This window comes from Triticum dicoccoides, chromosome 1A (assembly GCF_002162155.2).
Source record: "Triticum dicoccoides isolate Atlit2015 ecotype Zavitan chromosome 1A, WEW_v2.0, whole genome shotgun sequence".
NCBI classification, from domain to species: Eukaryota; Viridiplantae; Streptophyta; class Magnoliopsida; order Poales; family Poaceae; genus Triticum; species Triticum dicoccoides.
The window spans coordinates 199,622,910-199,641,760 of NC_041380.1; positions in this window are offsets into that span (position 1 = coordinate 199,622,910).

The following is an 18,851-nucleotide window of genomic DNA, read 5'->3' on the forward strand; positions in this document are numbered from 1 at the left end:
GGTCATTTTCAAAATGATTCTGAGGGTTTCACAGATCCCCATTTCAAGTTTCTGATGAAAGAGTAAACATGATGCAACACTCTAATGCATGACTAGCTAGGGTGTGACAACTCACCCCCACTCAAAAGAATCTCGTCCCGAGATTTGGGTTCCTCTGGGAAGAAGGCGGGGTACTCAAGTCGAAGACGATCCTCCCTTTCCCAGGTTGCTTCATCCTCAGAATGGTGCGACCATTGTACTTTGAGGAACTTGATGTTCTGACGTCGGGTGATACGTTCGGCCTGATCGAGGATACGAACGGGGTACTCTCGATATGTAAGATTATCTTGGAGATCAAGCGTTTCGTGGTCCACTTCACGGATAGGATCCGAGAAGCAACGCCTGAGTTGAGAAACGTGGAAGACATCGTGGACTCTGGAGAGATGCGGAGGTAGTTCCAGCTGGTAGGCAACTTCCCCTCGTTTGGCAAGAATGCAAAAAGGTCCAATGTAACGAGGAGCCAATTTGCCTTTGATACCGAAACGATGGGTTCCCTTCAGAGGGGTGACCCGAAGATAAGCCTTCTCGTCAACCTCGAAAGTCATAGCCTTATGTTTTCGGTCATAATGACTCTTTTGACGAGATTGGGCTGTTTTCAACTTTTCACGAACGATGCGAACTTGTTCTTCTGCTTCCTGAATCATATCCGGGCCAAAGAATTGTCTTTCCCCGGTCTCTGACCAGTTAAGGGGTGTTCGACACCGTCGTCCATAGAGAACTTCAAAAGGGGCTTTACCCAAGCTAGATTGATAGCTGTTGTTGTAAGCGAATTCGGCAAATGGAAGGCACTTTTCCCAGTCCATTCCGAATGAGATAACAGAGGCTCGAAGCATGTCTTCTAGAATCTGGTTGACGCGTTCCACTTGACCACTCGACTGAGGGTGGAAGGCGGTGCTAAAGGAGAGACGGGTTCCCATAGCATTTTGGAAACTTTCCCAAAATCGAGAGGTGAAAAGACTTCCTCGATCCGAGTTAATTTCCAAAGGAACACCATGGAGAGACACTATTCGGGAGATGTATAAGTCTGCCAGCTGACTAGCGGTTATACACTCTCGAACAGGTAGGAAATGGGCTACTTTGGAAAGACGATCGACCACGACGAAAATAGCATTATTCCCTCTCTTGGTCCTGGGAAAACCGGTAATGAAATCCATACCAATTTTATCCCATTTCCATTCAGGAATAGCTAAGGGTTGAAGGGTGCCAGCAGGCCGTTGGTGCTCTGCTTTTACACGACGACAGACGTCGCAATTTGCAATATACTGAGCAATTTCTCTCTTCATCCTAGTCCACCAGAACCTCTGGCGTAGGTCCTGATACATCTTAGTGCTACCGGGATGAATGGTGAGAGGAGATTCACGAGCTTCCTTAAGGATCAAACGCCTCAGGTTTCGCACTTTGGGAACCACTAGTCGATTCCCGAAGTATACGACCCCTTGATCATTAATGGAGAAGCAATTCGCAATTCCTTTCCGAATGTTTCTCTTGATGCGGGAGATTCCCGGATCTACCTTCTATGCCTTGATAATCTGATCCGTAAGGGTAGGTTTTGCCACCAAGGTGGAAAGAAAACCTTGAGGAACAATGTGAAGGTTAAGCTTCCGAAATTCCTCATGGAGAAGCGGTTGACTTTGTTGTAACATCAGGTTGTTACAATAAGATTTACGACTTAGCGCATCAGCCATGACGTTGGCTTTCCCTGGGGTGTAGGTTATTCCTAAATCGAAATCTGTGATCAATTCAACCCAACGTCTTTGCCTGAGGTTCAGATCCGGTTGGGTGAAGATGTACTTCAAACTTTGGTGATTAGTGGATATTTCGCAACGATTACCGAGGAGGTAATGTCGCCAGGTCTTAAGTGCATAGACTACAGCTGCAAGCTCTAGATCATGAGTAGGATAATTCTCCTCGTGTGGGTGCAATTGCCGTGAAGCGTAGGCAATTACGTGTCGATCTTGCATGAGAATGCAACCTAGTCCTTGTCGCGAGGCATCGCAGTAGATAACAAAATCCTTGGAGAAGTCTGGCGGTACCAGTACGGGAGCAGAAGTCAGGCGTCTTTTCAGTTCCTGAAAGCTGTGCTCACATTGTGGAGTCCACTCGAACTTCTTATCTTTCTTGAGTAGTTCGGTTAGAGGTTTGGCAACCTTGGAGAAGTTCTCAACAAAGCGACAACAATAGCTCGCTAAGCGTAGAAAACTCCGAACTTGCTTGACCGATTCAGGTGGAGTCCAGTTAAGGACGGCTTGAACTCGCTCAGGGTTGACAGCAATACCTTTACCAGATATTACATGACCCAGATAGGTCACTTCTGGCAACCAAAATTCACATTTAGAAAATTTAGCATAAAGGCGATGCTCTCGAAGTTTCTGCAACACTAGCCTTAGATGTTCGGCATGTTCTTCCTCGTTCTTGGAGTAGATGAGTATATCATCGAGGTAAACTACAACGAATCTATCCAAATACTCCATGAAGATTGAGTTCATTAACCGAGAAAAGGTGGCTGGAGCGTTGGTTAAACCGAAGGACATGACGGTGTACTCGTATTGGCCATAACGAGTAACAAAGGCCGTTTTAGGAATGTCCCCGTTTCTGATTTTGATTTGATGGTAGCCCAACCTCAAATCCATCTTGGAGAAGACTGAGGATCCAGCGAGCTGATCATACAGGTCGTTGATCCTGGGAAGTGGATATTTGTTCTTGATTGTGAACAAATTGATAGGTCGGTAATCTACAACCATCCGGTCCGTACCATCCTTCTTCTTGACGAATAGGACGGGGCAAGCCCACGGAGAAGAGCTAGGTCGGATGAAACCCTTTTTCAAGGACTCATCGAGTTGTTTCTTAAGCTCGGCTAGTTCTTGGGGTGCCATCTTATAAGGTCTTCTAGCAATCGGAACGGTTCCTGGAATGAGGTCTATTACGAACTCAACATCCCTGTCAGGTGGAACACCTGGCAATTCCTCTGGGAAAACATCCGGAAAGTCACGGACTACCGGAACGTCCTCAAGGTCTGGCAAAGGGCTGGCGTTAAGAGAATATAATTGTCGCTTGGCTAATCGGGTCAAGACATTGACTATCTTGCCCGAAGGGTGAGTGAGTTGTACAGTCCTAGAGAAGCAATCAATTTTGGCATGATGAGCTGACATCCAGTCCATACCCAAAATGATATTAATATCTGAAAATTTAAGGGCTATCAAAGAGGCAAGGAAAACAAGTCTGTCGACTTGGATTTCATTTCCATGGCTTACTCTAGAAGTTTGCCATTTGGATCCCGGAGTTTGAATTACCATAGAGGCTGGCATATCACCGAATGCGACGTTATGCAAACGAGCATAATTTTCAGATATAAAAGAATGAGAGGCTCCTGTATCGAAAAGAACAGATGCCGGGTGGCAATTGACAAGAAGCGTACCGAGAACGACGTTGGGATCCTCTTGAGCTTCTTCGGCAGAGATACAGTTGACATGGCCACGTGAGGCGGTGACCGGCTTGGCGTGGAATATTTTTCCTGTCGGCTTGCCACGACCAACAGCTTTAGCAGATTGATTGGGGTTGGTCTGGGGACACTCACGCATATAGTGGCCAGATTCCCCACACTTGAAACAAGTCACGGAACTGGTACGTGGAGGAGCATTGTTGGTTGGACCCCCATAGGGCTTGGCCGGTGCAGACTGCTGAACGGGGCGAGGTGCCTGGAAGGATGGCCTCGGTGTGAACCTGGGTGGCAGGGCGGTGTTGGGTACCCACACGCGGCGCTTCTGAGGACCAGCACAGGATGAGGAACCCATATCACGGCCATGCTTGCGTGTTGCGTCATAGTCAGTCTGACCAGTTTCAGCACTGATGGCTTTGTTGACAAGTTTCTGGAAGGATGTGCACTCATGCAGACGGAGGTCACGGCGAAGCTCAGGACTAAGGCCCTTACGGAACCTTGCTTGCTTCTTGGCGTCAGTAGAAACTTCCTCGGTTGCATATCGTGCGAGATTACCAAACTCCCTGCTGTAAACATCCACAGAAAGTCGTCCTTGGGTGAAACTGCAAAATTCTTCACGTTTGCGGTCCATGAGACCCTCCGGAATATGATGCTCACGGAAAGCCTCGCTGAACTCTGCCCAAGTAGTGACATGGCCCGCTGGGCGCATAGCTCCATAATTTTCCCACCATAGACTGGCGGGGCCTTCAAGATGATATGCAGCAAAGGTGACCTTGTCAGCCTCCGCTACCAGCGCGGAACGCAGTTTGTGAGAGATACTGCGAAGCCAGTCATCAGCGTCGAGAGGCTCGACGGAGTGGTGGAACGTGGGTGGATGTAATTTGATAAAATCACTGAGTGACACCACGTTAGTCCTCTGATGGTGTGCCGTGTTCTGTTCAATACGCTCCAACAAACGGTTGGTCTCCCGCTTGTTTCTCTCAGCTTCCATCATAACCTCGGCTAGTGAAGGAGGATGAGGCAGATTTGCATCCCTGACTTCACTGCCTTCGGCCTGCTCTTGAGAAGCAGGGTTAGCGCGCGTGTTGACCATCCTAGGTAAACAAGACAATGATTTAGTCAGGATGATAAAATTCCGACATAGGATATAAAATGTAAGGTATAACTCGAAATGCAAGATGATCATCCGTATGACATGGTAGATACAGAAACTGCTGCTTTATTCCATCGTCATACACACCATACAGGGTTTAGTACAAGACCAAACAAGTACTATTTCGGTGAAAGAGGATTACATCTCATCGGAGGCATTCCAAGCTCCTATACATTATTTTTCTACACCTCCGGAAAGGGTACAAACTAGGTCATATCCCACGAGTCACGCGGGACGATAGACGACACAGCTAGTGCGAACTAGTGATACTACCACTAACTCAGACCGATCCGTAGTAGTCCTCGTAGAAGTCACCTCCATAGCCTGGAAGCTCAACATGATCATCCGGAAACAGACGATCTCGCGGAGCTTGTGGACCATAGGGGCTAGGATGAGGCCTTGGACCAACAGACGGTGGCCTGCGGGGACCGCGAGGTGGGGTGATGCCTCCTACATCACGCCAAACCATCACGTCTGGCAGAGCAGATCTCACAGGATAGAGATCGCGCATATCTGAAAATCCAGCTTGCACCGCCGGTGCGAACCGAGTCAAAGTGGCCCAGTGGTCAGCACGGGTATTGAAGAGCTCTAACCTCAAGGCCCGATTTTCACGGTCCTTATCCTCGAGCATCTCAGCAGTGGTGCGAGTTCGTGAATCCTCCTGAGTGGGGTCAGCATAAATAGCCTGGAGATACCCTTGTGCTCCCGGAAGTGATCCTGGCATATACCGGAAATCAGAGTCCCGAAATAGACCAGATCTGACTCGCATAATGGTCATCATAGAGTAGGCGGCGTCCTGCACAGCCATCTCAATAGTAACCCCGAGTCCATAGGAGCAGTGAAGAGGCTCGGTGGATCCAGGATAAGATGGAAATATCCTGACAGTGCAGAGATACTGGCTTTGATTAAAGTCTCGGAATTGCTCTTCGACCGTGTACTCAGGATACCAACGGTATCCAGCCTCAGTCATTACCCTGACCAACTTGGCAGTATGGCCGGGTACATCTAGGCATCGAGTCAGGCGAACCACTTGATTGAGGTCGCGAGTGGCCATCTGAAAGCACAATCATAATGCAAGGGCATTAGAATTTCTAGCAAAATTTCGGCAGCATAACAGCTGTAAATGCTCAAGAAGGATTTTGAGACATTTGACAAAGGATTTCGTACACACTCAACATCATCATATCAAAGTTCTGAATCCATTCTAACAACATAATGTGGTAGTAGAACTGAACTAGGCTTGTATCGATCAAACTTATAAGGTACTACTGATTAGTAACACGTGATCCTGATAGAGAGAATAGGTCCTAATTCCTTAACCCCCGGTGGAAGAATGGACTGACTCAGATCAGAATGTCATAAGATAAAGAAGTAAAAAGAGCCTTACGTTCCAACCCACAAACAATTCCCCTACATATAACTAAAGAATTTCTAGACTCAACATCGACCAGTTTGGCTTGGAGAACCTACAGGCAGTCCGGCTCTGATGCCAACGCTGTCAGGACCCCGACTCGATGTCACATCGATCTAGCCGGTAACACCTCATATCACTTTGCGGCCTCACGCACGGTATCCCCACGGGTGTCGCCTTACCTTTGCCCGGGACCGTTTGCGCCTTTTGGCTCACGTATATGATAGTGTCGCTAGCATCCATATGATAAAGAGCCCGGGCTGACATGACTAGTCGTAAACCCAAAGTGGCACAGACTTACAGGGACAGGCATCCATGACCCAGCTTCGAACGTGTCGGTCATCAATAAGTGGGTCCGGGCTGTAGCACTGTGCTAGCAGGACTCCGGTAAACCGGGCTGTAGCGGGCTAACAGGACTCCGATACTCAAAGCGTGACATTTCCCCGAAGGGACAGACACAGGAACGAAGAAGGACACATGCCGGCCAGCCTAAGTGTTCCAGAGCAGTAGCAAGCTACCATGGCTCAGCGGTAACACTAGGAGACATTTCCCGGTAAGAGAGGCTACTAAAGAAAAACAACTAGATAGTCAGATCCCACACATACCAAGCATTTCAATCATACACACAATATGCTCGATATGTGCAAATACAACGAAGCATCACAACATGACTCTACGACACAAGTACTTTATTTAAGGCTCAGGAAGCCATACATAACATACACGAAGGTACGGGTCTCATGACCCAACATACAAGTCATACAGTCATACAAACCAGCAGCGGAAGTAACTTGTCTGAGTACAGACAACTAGTAAAATAAAAGAGGCTTGGGAAGCCTAGCTATACTACAAGGTCCTTCACAAGCTCAGGGTCACCACCTGGGTCTTTAGCCTACTCGTTGATGTCAACGTCTACATAGAACCCATCAGAAGGGGTTGCAGCGTCTTCTGTAAAAATGTAGATTATAGCAACATGAGTACAAAGGTACTCAGCAAGACTTACATCAGATCCTACATACATGCTTAGTATCAAGAAGGGTTGGTGGAGTTATTGCAGCAAGCCAGCTTTGACTCTTGGCTAGGCTATCCTACGATACTCCAACTTGAAATGGTTTTGCGCACACAAGTCCACTACTCACCAATTCAATACACTACCGAGGATCCGCCTCCGTCTTCCTACGGAAGAGCCATCCTCGGCACTCACTCTTATCTTGAGACTTTTAGTAGTTTCCATTTACTTGTCTATGAACTGTATAGGCAACCAAGTAGTCCTTTACCGTGGACGCGGCTATTCGAATAGATCATGTTAACCCTGCAGGGGTGTACTCCTTCATACACGCTCCCACCACTTACCGTCGTTTACACGACATGTACTCGGCAACCTTCAAGCGGAAGCCCAACGTGGGTGTCGGCCACGACCTACCTAATCACCTAAGCCTCTAGTCCAGGTTTGTCGCCTATCCAGGTTCCATCCGCAGGGAGTCCGGCCGAGGTTTCCCATACGGCCCCGAACGATGTGAACAGGGTTCCCGAGATACCTAACGGGTATTCGGTACACCGTGCCACGTACCTACCGCATCACAGCCCACCCCTACGGTCAGCGCTGTCCACGGCCTCCAGTAGGCTACAAACACCAGAAACTACTTGCAACTCCTGGACGGAGAACTAGGGTGAATAAGAAGCCGAGAGGGTCCATTGGTTTCGGGCCCAATGCATGGTAGTAGCTGATTCTTAAATCACACATACAGATCTCAGTGCTTAAGGTCGGCTTCAATGAAACAACCCACCATGTACTCCTACATGGCCTCTCATCGATACCTTTACCAAATCGTGTTCACCACACCACTCTCATTACCGACCATTTCACTCTAGCCCATCACCCAGATGAACCAGACCTGACACAACTCTAAGCATAGTAGGCATAGCAAGGTAGGAACAACACATACATAGGGCTCAATCAACTCCTACACATGCTAGTGGGTTTCATCTAGTTACTGTGGCAATGACAGGTCATGCAGAGGAAATGGGTTCAACTACCGCAGCACACAGCAGTTTGAATCGCGTTGTCTTAATGCAGTAAAAGAGAGCAGGAGCGAGAACATGGGATTGTATCGATATGATCAAATGGTTGGTTGCTTGCCTGATGGTTCGATGCACGGATACGATTCTTCGTTAGGGTAATCACGGTACTCCTCGGAGGCAGAACCTGTCGCAAAGGACATCGATACACAACATCACCAAACAATGTCCAACAATATGATGCATGCATGAAACATGGCAATATGAGTGTGTTGGGCTAATGCAACTAAAACCAGAAGGGTTTGAACAAATTTGAATCAAGGATTCAAATTTCAAATTCAAATATGGCCTTTTAAAGTGCTTTTCCTTGTTCTGCTTGAAACATCAATTTAACTTGTTTGATCATGCATGAAAATAGTGCAGATGGATAGATTGGATTTTTCTGATCATTTTTCATATATAATTTGTCCAATTTGGAGTTACAGAATAAAAGTTATGAATTTTTGAAGTTTAAATAATATTCTGGAATTTCCTGATTTAATTTAAATCCAGAAATATAATTATTGCGCCAGCATGACGTCAGCATGACGTCAGTGGTCAACTGCGGCTGGCTGAGGTCAAACCTGACGTGTGGGGCCCACACGTCAGTGACAGGGGGGTTAAACAGGGTTAAATTAATCCTAATTACTAATTAGTGGCGCTGGGGCCCACTGGTCAGTGTCAGGGGGTTAACTAACAGTGGTTAGCGCTAATGATGTCCACCTGGCCGACGGGGCCCACGCGTCAGTGACCCTGGGGGGTCAAACCCCAGGTCGGACAAGTCAAACCCCATCGGCGACATGACGCCGGCGAGGTCCGAGACGGCGGCGTGATGCGGGATCGCGCTACAGGGCACGGGCGAGGCTGTGCTTGGGCTCGTTGGAGAGCCCTTGCTCCCGCGCGTCGAACGGTGGTGGTGGCCGGGCCTGAGGTGGCCGGAGTCGACGGCGGCGAGCTCGGCTGCGGCCGCCGGAGTTCGGTCGTGCACGGAAATGGGGTTGGAGCTCGAAGGCGAGCGAAGCGAGGCGCTAGGGATGCTCTATGGAGCCTTACGAACTCGTTGGACTCGCCGGGGTGACCAAATGGTCACCGGAGCTGCGTCGACGGCGAGCTCGGCGACGGCGGAGGTTCGGCCGTGGTGGGGAGGAGGCTACGGTGAGGGAACGAGGGGGAGAAGAGGTGGAACGGTGGCGTAGCTCACCGCGGTTGCAGTGGGCGTCGAAGCGGGCTCGGGGATGCGCTGGAGACGGCGAATTCGACAGCGATGATGGTCGGAGCCCGAAGAGGGGAACGGCGACGTGGCGGCGATGCAGGGCTTCCGAAGGACCGTGGAGCGGTGGGGAGGAAGAGGGGGTTGTGGCGGAGCTTCTGAGCTAGTCGGGGGAGCGAGGGGTGGCCGGAGACGGCTGCTAAGGCGAACGGCAGCGACGGTGGTGTTCGGCCGTGAGAGAGAGAGCGAGGGAGAGGAGGGAAGAGCCGAGGGCGAGTGAGAGAGAGCAGGGGGGAGGCGTGGCGTCGTCCAGGGCATCGAGGCGAGGAGGGGAGGGCAGGCAGGCAGGGAGAGAGGTGGCGTGGCGCGGTGGCGCGCGCGCGCGCCGGCCACACTCCCCTCCCTCTGTCGGGATGAAGACGACAGAGGAGGGAGACAGGCTGGGCCGCCTGCTGGCTGGGCCGGCCAGCTGGATGGGCTGCACAGTGGAGGAGCCCAGGTAAGCTTCTCCCTTTTATTTTTTTCTGTTTTCTAATTTCTGACATTTGTTTTGATTTAAATAATATATTAAATCATTTATTTAACTTATGCCAAATTTTTCAGGGGCTAGATATATTATTCCAGAGCTCCTTTATAATTGGCATAATATTTGGACATATATTAATATATATAGAAATATATTTCCAAAGCAAATATTTATGCATTAATTCCAAATGCCCAAAATAAATGTCCATGAGCCACTAAAAATATTGGTTTGATTTTTATCTCTGTCCAATATTTTCAGAGATCAACATGAGCATTTTCTTGGACCCTTTTGGAGAAATTTTTATTTGGGTCATTTTCAAAATGATTCTGAGGGTTTCACAGATCCCCATTTCAAGTTTCTGATGAAAGAGTAAACATGATGCAACACTCTAATGCATGACTAGCTAGGGTGTGACATTCTGATACAAACCCATGTTCTCGCTTCTGCTCTTGTTTACTGCATTAAGACAACGCGATTCAAACTTCTGTGTGCTACGGTAGTTGAACCCTTATCCTCTGCATGACATGTCATTGCCACAGTAACTAGATGAAACCCACTAGCATGTGTAGGAGTTGGTTGAGCCATGTATGTGTTTCCTACCTTGCTATGCCTACTATGCTTAGAGTTGTGTCAGGTCTGGTTCATCTAGGGGATGGGCTAGAATGAAATGATTATGTCGGTAATGTGAGGGATGTGTTGAACATGATTTGGTAAAGGTATCGATGGGAGGCCATGTAGGAGTACATGGTGGGTTGTTTCATTGAGGCCGTCCATAAGAACTGAGATCTGTATGCGTGATTTATGATTCAGCTACTACCACACATTGGGCCCTGAAATATGACCCCGCTCAACTCACTGACCCCTCTCTCCCTCTATCCAGGAGTTGCAACTAGTTTCTGGTGTTTGCAGGTTATGTGTTGGCGGCCGTCCAAGCGCTGACCCTAGGGGTGGGCTATGATGCGGTAGATACACTGTGGCCGGGTATGCCGGGCACCTGTTTGGCGTCTCGGGACCCTGTACACATTGTTTGGGGCCGTTGAGGACACCTCGGATGGATTTCCTTGCGGATGGAACCTGAATAGACGATAAGCCTGGACTAGAGACTTGTGCGGTTAGTCAGGTCGTGGTCTACACCCACGTCAGTTTTCGCTTGAAGTCTGCCAAGCACATGTTGTGTGCAGACGCTAAGTGGTGAAAACATGTGTGATGAAGTACACCCCTACAGGGTATAAAACTATTCGAATAGCCGTGTCCGCGGTGAAGGACTACTTGGTTGCCTATACAGTTCATAGACAAGTTAATGGATACTACTAAAAGACTCAAGATAAGTGTGAGTACCGAGGATGGCCCTCTCGTAGGATGACAAGGGAGGATCCCAGGTGGAGTATTGTGTTGGTGAGTAGTGGACTCGTGTGCGAAAACTATTTTACTAGTGGAGTCTCGTAGGATAGCTTAGCCAAGAGTCAAAGCTGGCTTGCTGCAATAACTCCACCACCTTCTTGAGAATAAGCATGTATGGTAGGTTCTGATGTAAGACTTGCTAAGTACCTTTGTACTCATGTTTGCTTAATTACTATTTTCAGACGACAATACCGCCCCCTCCGATGGGTTCTACGTAGACCTTGATGTCGATGAGTGACTAGCCACCTAGGTGGTGATCCTGGCCATGGAGGGCCCTATGTAGATACACAGGCTTCGAGAAGCCTTCTTTCTTTCTAATGTCTGTACTCAGACTAGTTGCTTCCGCATGTGCTTGTATGATTGTATGACTTGAGTGTCGGGTCGTATGACCCCTACCTGTATGAACATGTTATGTATGGCTCTATGGAGCCTTTAAATAAAGTACTTGAGTTGTAGAGTTTTGTTGTGATGCCATGTTGTATGCACTCATATCGGGCATATTATGTGTATGATCCGACAATCTAGTTGTTTATCCTTGGCAGCCTCTCATATGGGGAAATGTAGTCTAGTGCTTCCTGAGCGATAGTAGTCCGCTACAGCCCAGTTCACCGGAGTCCTGCTAGCCCAACACTACTGCTCTGGACACTTGACTGGCCGGCATGTGTTTCACTTCGTTCCTATGTCTGTCCCTTCGGGGAAATGTCACGCGGTGACATCCGGAGTCCTGCCTAGCCTACTACAGCCTGGGTTCACCGGAGTCCTGTTAGCCCAGTGCTACAGCCCTTATTCACTCGCTGATGACCGACATGTTTGATGTGATTCATGTATGCCTGTCTCCATAGGTCTGTGCCGCTTTGGGTTCACGACTAGCCATGTCGGCCCGGGTTCTCTGTCATATGGATGCTAGCGACACTATCATATATGTGAGCCAAAAGGCGCAAACGGTCCCGGGCCATGGTAAGGCGACACCCGTGGGATACCGTGCGTGAGGCCGCAATGTGATATGAGGTGTTACCGGCTAGATTGATATGACTTGGAATCGGGGTCCTGACAATGTTGGTATCAGAGCCGGACTGCCTGTAGGTTCGTTGAGCCAAACTGGTCGATGTCGAGTCTAGAAATGCTTTAGTTATATGTAGGGGAATTAATTGTGGGAGGGAACGTAAGGCTCTTTTACTCCTTTACCTTATGCCCTCTGATCTGAGTCATTCTCTTATTCAACGTGGGTTAAGGACTAGGCTCTCTTCTTCTATCAGGTTCACGTGTTACTAATCTGTAGTAGCTTATAGGATTGTTGTTACAAGCCTCAGTATAGTTTCTACTACTTTTAGTGTGTTGCCAGTTGAATCAGGACCTTGATATGATGTTGTTGAGTGGTATTGCAACTGTTGTGGATGTCTCAAATCTTTTTCTGAGCATTTACAGTTGTTATGCTGTCCAATTTTCCCTAGAAATTCTAATGTCTTTGCATTGTGGTTGTGCTTTCAGATGGCCACTCATGCTCAAAACCAAGTGGTTCGCCTAACCCGGTGCCTCGATGTGTCCGGTCATACTGCTATGTTAGTCCGGGTAATGATCGAGACGGGTTACCGTTGGTATCCCGAATACACTGTCGAAGAGCAATTCCGAGACTTTAATCAAAGCCAATATTTCTGCACCGTCAGGATATTTCCTTCTTATCCTAGATTTACCGAGCCCCTCCACTGTTCCTATGGACTCGGGGTTACTATTGAGATGGCTGTGCAGGATGCTGCCTATTCCATGATGACCATCATGCGAGTCCGGACTGGCCTGCTTCGGAACACCAACTTCTGTTATATGCCAGCTTCACTTCCGGGAGCGCGAGGGTATCTCCAGGCTATATATGCTGACTCCACTTAGGAGGACTCACTAACGCATACCACTGCCGAGATGCTTGAGGATAAGGACCGAGAGAATCGGGCCTTGAGACTGGAGCTTTTCAACACCCATGCTGATCATTGGGCCACTTTGACTCGGTTTGCACCTGCGGTGCAAGCTGGATGTATGGATACAAGGGATCTGTATCCTGTGAGATCTGCTCTGCCAGACATGGTGGATTGGCGTGATGTGGGAGGCATCACCCCACCCCATGGTCCCCGCAGGCCACCGTTTGTTGGTCCAAGACCTCATCCTAGCCCCTTTGGTCCACAAGCTCCTCAGGACCGTCTGTTCCCTAATGATCACGTTGAGCGTCCAGGCTATGGAGGTGACTTCTATGAGGACTACTACGGAGCTTTCTGAGTTAGTAGTAGTATCACTAGTATTGTAATAGTTGTATCTCCACTGTCCTGCGTGACTTGTGGAATATGACTTTGTGTGTAATAAATTCCGGAGGTGTAGACAAATAATATATAGGAGCTTGGAATGCCTCCGATGAGATGTAACGTCTTTCATCATAGTTGTACTATAGCCTGGGCTTGTACTAAACTATGTATGGTATGTATGACCGTTGGTATATATATATGGCAGTTCTATATTACCATGACATACGGATGAACATCTCTGCATTCCGTGTTATCCATTACATTCTGCACTTCCTTGCTAAGTTTGTGCCATCCTTATCTAAACCGTTATCTTATTTTCTCCTAGGATGGTCAACACCCGTAGCAACCCTGCTGCCCTGGAGTAGGGGGAAGCCAGTGCAGTTAGGGGTGAAAATCTGCCTCACCCGCCTTCTCTGGCTGAAGTGATGCTGGAGGCGGAAAGAAACAAGTGTGAGACTAACCGCTTGCTGGAGCGGATTGAGCAGAAAACTGCACGCCATTAGCGAAATGACTTGGTGTCAATCAATGACTTTATCAAGTTGTACCCACCAAAGTTTAACCATTCCGTCGAGGCTCTCGACGCGGATGACTGGATTCGCAGCATCACCCACAAGCTACGTTCTGCCAACGTAGCCGAAACTGATAAGGTTACTTATGCTGCCTATCACCTCGAAGGCCCTGCTAGCCTTTGGTGGGAAATTTTTTGAAGCTATGCGCCCGGTCGGCCAAATCACTACTTGGGCTGAATTCAGTGAGGCTTTCCGTGAGCATAACATACCGGAAGGTCTCATAGATCACAAGAGGGAAGAGTTCTGCAATTTCACCCAAGGAAGGCTGACTGTGGATGCATATAGTCATGAGTTTGGGAATCTGGCACGATATGCTCCCGAAGAGGTATCCACCGACGCTAAGAAGCAGGCAAGGTTCCGCAAGGGACTTAGCCCTGAGCTTCGCCGCGATCTTCGTCTGCACGAGTGCACCTCCTTTCAGAAGTTGGTCAATAAAGCCATCAGGGTTGAGACAGGCCAGTCTGATTATGACGCTTCACGCAAGCACTCTCGTGATTTTGGCTCTTCATCCGGCTCTGGATCTCAGAAGCGCCGGGTGTGGATTCCAAGCACGGCACTGCCACCCAGGTTCATTCCGAGGCCATCCTTTGAGGCGCCTCATCCCAACTAGCAGTTTGCACCATCCAATCCCTATGGTGGCCCCGCTGCTAATGCTGCTCCACGACCCAATGTTGTGACATGTTTCAAGTGTGGAGAGCCGGGTCATTATAGCCGAGAGTGTCCTCAGAACAACAACCCCAATCAGTCTGGAAAGTTCGTTGGTCGTGGTAAGGCAGCGGGAAAGACAATCTATGCCAAGCCGGTCACCACTACACGTGGCCATGTCAACTATGTTTCAGCCGAGGAGGCTCATGAGGATCCTAACGTCGTCCTTGGTACACTCCTTGTTAATTGCCATCCGGCATCTGTTCTTATCGATACTGGAGCATCCCATTCATTCATATCCGAGAACTATACTCGATTGCATAACACGACATTCTGTGACATGCCCACTACCATGGAAATTCAAACCCCTGGCTCTAGATGGCAAACTTCTAGAGTAAGCCATGGGAACAAAATTCTTGTCGATAGACTCATCTTCCTTGCATCCTTAATAGCTCTCAAGTCCTCGGACATAAACATCATCTTGGGTATGGACTGGATGTCAGCTCATTATGCTAAGATTGATTGTGCCACTAGAACCGTTCAACTTACTCACCCATTGGGCAAGACAGTCAATGTCTTAAATCGAGTGGCCAAGCACCAGCTTTACTCCCTAAATGCCAACCCCCTTCTAGACCTTGAGGATGTTCCGGTAGTCCGAGACTTTCCGGATGTCTTTCCAGAAGAATTGCCAGGTGTTCCACCTGACAGGGATGTCGAGTTTGTGATAGACCTTGTTCCAGGAACCGTTCCAATTTCTAGAAGACCCTATAAGATGTCACCCTTAGAACTAGCTGAGCTTAAGAACCAACTCGATGAGTCATTGAAAAAGGGTTTCATCCATCCTAGTTCCTCTCCTTGGGCTTGCCCCGTCCTCTTCGTCAAGAAGAAGGATGGAACGGATCGAATGGTTGTAGATTACCGACCTGTCAACTTGGTCACCATCAGGAACAAGTATCCGCTTCCCAGGATCAACGATCTATACGATTAGCTTGCTGGATCCTCAGTCTTTTCCAAGATGGATTTGAGGCTGGGCTACCATCAAATCAAAATCAGAAACGGGGACATTCCCAAAACGGCCTTCGCTACTCGTTATGGCCAATACGAGTACACCTTTATGTCCTTCGGTCTAACCAATGCCCCAGCCACCTTCTCTCGGTTAATGAACTCGGTCTTCATGGACTATTTGGATAAATTCGTCGTAGTATACCTCGATGACATACTCATCTACTCCAAGAATGAAGAGGAACATGCCGAACATCTAAGGCTAGTATTGACGAAACTTCGAGAGCATCGCCTTTATGCCAAATTCTCCAAGTGTGAATTTTCGTTGCCAGAAGTGACCTATCTAGGCCATGTAATCTCTGGTAAGGGTATTGCTGTCAATCCCAGCGAGTTCAAGCCGTCCTTGATTGGACTCCACCTGAGACGGTCAAGCAAGTTCGGATCTTCCTTGGCTTAGCGAGCTATTGCCGCCGCTTCGTCGAGAATTTCTCCAAGGTTGCTAAACCTCTAACTGAACTCCTCAAGAAAGATAAAAAGTTCGAGTGGACCCCACAGTGCGAGTTCAGCTTTCAGGAACTGAAAAGACGCCTGACATCTGCTCCCGTACTGATACCACTAGATTTCTCCAAGGACTTTATTATCTATTGCGACGCCTCACGACAAGGACTAGGTTGCATACTCATGCAAGATCGTCAGGTAATTGCCTATGCTTCACGGCAATTACACCCACACGAGGAAAATTATCCCACACATGATCTAGAGCTTGCAGCTGTAGTCCATGCACTCAAAACATGGCGACATTACCTCCTCGGTAATCGTTGCGAGATCTTCACCGATCACCAAAGTTTGAAATATATCTTCACCCAACCGGATTTGAATCTCAGGCAAAGACGTTGGGTCGAGTTGATCTCGGATTACGACTTAGGAATAACTTACACCCCGGGCAAAGCCAATGTCATGGCTGATGCACTAAGTCATAAGTCCTATTGTAACAACCTGATGTTACAACAAAGTCAACCACTTCTCCATGAGGAATTTCGTAAGCTTAATCTTCACACTGTTCCTCGAGGATTTCTATCCACCCTGGTGGCGAACCCTAACCTTACGGATCAAATCATAGCTGCCCAGAAGCGTGATAAGGGCATATTCCGGATTAAGGAAAACATTGCTAGCGGAGTTGCTAAATGTTTTTCCATGGATGAGCGAGGTATTGTCTTCTTCGAGAACCGCTTGGTGGTTCCCAAGAAACAACATCTACGCCAGTTAATTCTCAAGCAAGCTCATGACTCCCCTCTCACCATTCATCCTGGTAGTACCAAGATGTATCAAGACCTACGCCAGAGGTTTTGGTGGACTAGGATGAAGAGAGAAATTGCTCAATACATTGCTAGCTGCGACGTCTATCGTCGTGTTAAAGCAGACTATCAACGGCCTGCTGGCACCCTTCAACCTTTGGCTATTCCTGAGTGGAAATGGGATAAAATCAGTATGGATTCCATTACTGGGTTTCCCAGGACCAAGAGAGGGAATAATGCCATCTTCATCATGATCGACCGTCTTTCCAAAGTAGCCCACTTTCTACCTGTTCGTGAGAGTATCACCGCTAGCCAGCTAGCTGATTTATATATCTCCCGAATAGTGTCTCTTCATGGTGTTCCATTGGAAATTAACTCAGACCGTGGGAGTCTCTTCACCTCTCGATTTTGGGAAAGTTTCCAAAATGCTATGGGAACTCGCCTCTCTTTTAGCACCGCCTTCCATCCTCAATCAAGTGGTCAAGTAGAGTGAGTCAATCAAATTCTGGAAGATATGCTCCGAGCTTCTGTCATCTTGTTCGGAATGGGTTGGGAGAAATGCCTTCCATTCGCGGAGTTTGCTTATAACAATAGTTATCAAGCTAGCTTGGGCAAAGCTCCTTTCGAAGTTCTCTATGGTTGAAAATGTCGAACGCCTCTTAACTGGTCAGAAACCGGGGAAAGACAACTCTTTGGCCCGGATATGATTCAGGAAGCAGAAGAACAGGTTCGCTTTATTTGTGAGAAATTGAAAAGAGCCCAATCTCATCAAAAGAGCCAATATAACCGTAAACATAAGTTCATGACTTATGAAGTCGGCGAGAAGGCTTACCTTCGGGTTACTCCATTAAAGGGAACCCATCGTTTCGGTATCAAAGGCAAATTGGCATCTCGCTACATCGGACCCTTTTGCATTCCTGCCAAATGATGAGAAGTTGCCTACCAATTGGAACTACCTTCGCATCTTTCCAGAGTTCATGATGTCTTCCACGTTTTACAACTCAGGCGTTGCTTCGCGGATCCTATCCGTGGAGTGGACCACGAAACGCTTGATCTAAAGATAACCTCTCATATCGGGAATATCCCATTCGTATCCTTGATCAAGCCGAGCGTACCACTCGACGCCATAATATCAAGTTTCTCAAGGATCAATGGTCACACCATTCCGAGAAATAAGCCACTTGGGAAAGGGAGGATCGTCTTCGACTCGAGTACCCCACCTTCTTCCCAGAGGATCCTAAATCTTGGGACGAGATTCTTTTGAGTGGGGGTGAGTTGTCACATCCCTGTGTTAGTCATGCATTAGGATTGGTTGAACATGTGCATCATGTTTAAAATCCCAGAAAACTGAAATGGGGATGACAGAACCCCCAGCACCCCCCTGGAACAACTAGGGTTTACTAGAAACTTTTTCAATGAACCTCAAATGCCCTTCTAAAAATCCCACCCTTTTTGTTTTGGGTTAAAACCTCTGACAAAAATGGTGCACATTTTTCTAGGACATATTAAGGTCATTGGATTAATTCTTATAGTATTTGCATTTGGGCATTTAAATGCTATAAAATATTTTAAATGCTCAAATAATCATAAACTAAAATGTTTGTTGTTGGATATATTCTAAGAAGTAGCCATGATTAATTTTATGATTTTTGGAAATGCCCTGGCATTTTTAATAAATCCCTGAAGTTACAGAAATAATAGAGTAAATGAAAAACAAAAAAAGAGAGAGAGAACAGAGACTTACCTGGCGCAGCCCACCTAGCCCACCAGCCGGCCCACCTAGCTGGCCTGACCCAGCAGCCGCTCCATGCAGTTGCTTCG